General features: G+C 38.7%; 1 long non-coding RNA gene across 7 annotated transcripts in view; it reads left to right on the top strand.

Moving 5' to 3' along the window:
* The first annotated feature begins 1,917 nt into the window (after positions 1-1,917).
* Positions 1,918-3,403, top strand: part of LOC138022960 (uncharacterized) — a 17,224-nt gene continuing 15,738 nt past the window's right edge. For 4 of the 7 annotated variants that reach the window (XR_011126689.1, XR_011126691.1, XR_011126690.1 and 1 more), the window contains exons 1-2: positions 1,921-2,102; positions 2,210-2,606. This is a non-coding gene — a long non-coding RNA (uncharacterized lncRNA). Of the gene's footprint in view, positions 2,103-2,209; positions 2,607-3,403 lie in introns of all 7 variants that reach the window. The other 3 variants (XR_011126692.1, XR_011126693.1, XR_011126695.1) reach the window with 2 other exon arrangements.

The following is a 3,403-nucleotide window of genomic DNA, read 5'->3' on the forward strand; positions in this document are numbered from 1 at the left end:
CCATAAATTCGCGATTATCCTGAATTGTTAATTTGCTTTGAATTCACTATTATCGTGAATTTTGGACACTATGTCCCAGGACTTGTGGTAGCAGAGAAAATAAGGAAATAAAAAATCATATCCGTGGATTGGATTTGAACCCGGTCGGGAGTTTCTACTCTACAGGTACCCCTTCTTTCCGCTTTGCCACTAAAGATCAAAAAACACATTTATTCAAGTCTACCATAGAATATCGCTGCTGAAGAGTAATGAGGCCTGAGCTAGATAAATAATTTAGGCCTAAGCTTTTGATTTTAATATGTTTAGCTTTGTCGTGAAGTTTGGAATGGTGATTTTATGAGTCAAAATTTGCACCGACACGCTGATTTTTGGCAAGGGACATTTCTTAGTGATGTTTAACAAAATCCAGATTTTCGCAAACGTCATCTCCTCTTTGCTCTAAACTTTCCATTTTTAGCCACATTCCAGTCTCACATACCGGCAATAATACTTTGGATAGACGTTCTTTCATGACATCTCGGCTCGTCTAGTGAGTTATCCCAACGAACGCACTTCATAATCAATGATTACTCCTAGATTTTGTCTCCTAAACTGATAAATGGTCAGGACTTCGTAAAATATGATTACCCCGATTGAAAAAAAGACATTACGATGCATATGACGTCTACAAAAGGCAATCACATATAACGTACCTCTCGATGGTCTCCCATCGAGATATCAACCCCACCCAACAGGGATTAACTTCAGTTTTATCACATGAGTCACAGTACTTCAGTACTTCGGGTCTATAATATTGTTTCTTTCCCTACTCTTCTCCTTTGTTTCCAAAGCGACTGTCGAACGCACTTGAATAATCTGAGATGACTACTAGTCCAAATTCTGCCTCTATCGAATACGATGTTCCCTGCGAAGCTCTGGGTACTGACATGTGTAAACCTTGAATATGAACGAAAGGATTTTTTTTACCCGTTGTTAACCGGAAATAAGTCTACCTCTTTTTGTTATTCACCGGAAATCATAATTCATTATCTAAATTCTGTCTCTATCCCGGACCTCGTTCCGCGTGGTACTAGGTGCAGGAAGCATGTAAATCTTAATTAGCAACTAGTGGGTTTCCCCTCAATAATATTTTTAGTCTTTCTTGTAACTACTCAAGTTTCTTTTTAACTTCCATTTCATGTCTTTTCCACAGTTCTGACCTAATTTCGGCCGTTATCAACCGGAAATTCCCAATCTGCTTTGTTAATTATCCGGAAATAATAATCTATTGTCTTAATTTTCCCTCTAATTCATGCCTCATCTCCCGTGGCTCACTGAGTACTTGCTGTAATAGAGTAAGAAGTACTATGTCTTCATAGCCTTGAAGATGTGATTCAATTTTTTCCCTCGTTCCTTTTTTTTTTTCCGGCTTCCTTCCTTGCAACTGCCTAAGTTACTTGTCTAACTGCGATTTATCTTTTCAAAACCCATTTGAAAAGTCAAGTAGACTATTGCACGACTTATAAAGCAAGGCGAAAATGTATTTTTTAACTTTCATAAATATTTTCAGTCAATTTTGACTGATCACGATCTTCTCTGATCCAACGCTGTGCAAGACTTATCGTCCACGGTTTTTGCAAAGGTTTTAAAACCTCAACTTCATCCATTTGATGTCCATTCCAAATCTGGCCGTAGTTAACCGGAAATAAATCTTATCTCTTTTGCATTGTTAACCGGAAATAGCTATATTCATTATCTAAATTATGCCTCTCTTTCAAACGCAACTCCTGTGGCTCACTGAGTAACTGCGTGTGTCGAATCCTAGATTTTTTGCTCACTTCTTTTGTTAACCGGAAGTAACCTAGCCTTTTTTTGTGTTGCTACCGGAAATAACAATTGACTATCTTAATTTTGGTTGGACTAGTTGCCCGCTCGCCGGTGGCACACGCGAGTTTACTTAAACGAGGAGAGACACGAGTTCATAACTGAACGAAGGGGGTTTTTTCCCTTCGTTCTAATTTGAATTCGTGTCGATCTGCCTAGGGGGGTGGGCCCTCCGCGCCCCCACCTTTTCATGCACCCACTTCACTCTCAGCCAAAAAATGGAGGTCGGACGTGCTGTGGTGAGCTCCGTGTCTTTTGGATTTCTAGTCCGTTGCAGGCCTTCTTTCGTTTTGTAGTGTTATTTACTGATTTGTCTTGGTCTTACTTTCTCTGTGGTCCTTTTTAGAGATAATTACATCACTTATTCCAGAGATTTTGGAGGAAATACTCGACAAGAAGCTGACTCCTTTGCAAAGTTCACTTAATTTCTTAAATGCACGACATGAGAGTCCACTCAAAACATTCAAGGAACAATATTTTAAAAGTAAGGAACTTTCTTCTGTGAACAGTGCTCTTAAAGCGGATATTTGCCCATGAAGAAGATTTGTTAGAGACAAACACGTGTGGCTGAACGACCCGGGAGCAATATGGCCGCCGCGAATGTCTCGAATTTTGGCTGAAAGGAAGATACTTCAGATCTGGTCTGCAAAGGTGCGCGCCTAGTCGGTGTGGAGATCACTGCTGCGGATATATCTATGAGTCATCTTTATTCGTACCCAAATCAAAAGAAGTACATTTACAAGGTTAGTGTTGATAAAACAAGAGGCCTATAAGAGCGTATCCGTGGGATGCACAAACAGTTAAAGTGGTACAATGATAAAAAAATCATTTCCTTTTTTTCTTCAGATTTTGAAAGCGTGTTCGCTTAACACTTAACTGGCAAATTTTGAGCTTTGAGTTTTATCCAAAGGCTGTTTATTTTGAGTGTAAGTTTTGGATTTCATGGTCCGCCATTACTAAAGTTCAAAACTGGCCGATTGGACCTCAAAGGGTTGGATCTAGAGAAAATGACGTCATTTACTCGCTAGCCTAAAATTTCAGCGTGTAAATGCAATTTATTATATATGCAAAACACGCGTTGAAAAGTCTGAAAGCCCGAAACTCCCGTGCCGCATATTAATTTGGCCGCGTACACACGCATTTATGAGAAAAACTAACGCAGAGAGATTTCGACGTTTCGATGACATCCTGTCATCATTATCAAGAAAGTGAAGTAAAAATTTTTGAACAAAATTTACATAAGTAAGTAGTCAAAAAACTAAACCAAAAACAATAGTCTATTGTTCTAAGCCAGTGAATCATCCAGTGACCTCACACAAAGGGTTTGACTTTGGGTTTTCCTTTGTGTGAGGTCACTGGATGATTCACTGGCTTAGAACAATAGACTATTGTTTTTGGTTTAGTTTTTTGACTACTTACTTATGTAAATTTTGTTCAAAAAATTTTTCTTCACTTTCTTGATAATGATGACAGGATGTCATCGAAACGTCGAAATCTCTCCGCGTTAGTTTTTCTCATAAATTTAATAACAAAAGTCAAT

This window comes from Montipora capricornis, chromosome 11 (assembly GCF_036669925.1).
Source record: "Montipora capricornis isolate CH-2021 chromosome 11, ASM3666992v2, whole genome shotgun sequence".
NCBI classification, from domain to species: domain Eukaryota; kingdom Metazoa; phylum Cnidaria; class Anthozoa; order Scleractinia; family Acroporidae; genus Montipora; species Montipora capricornis.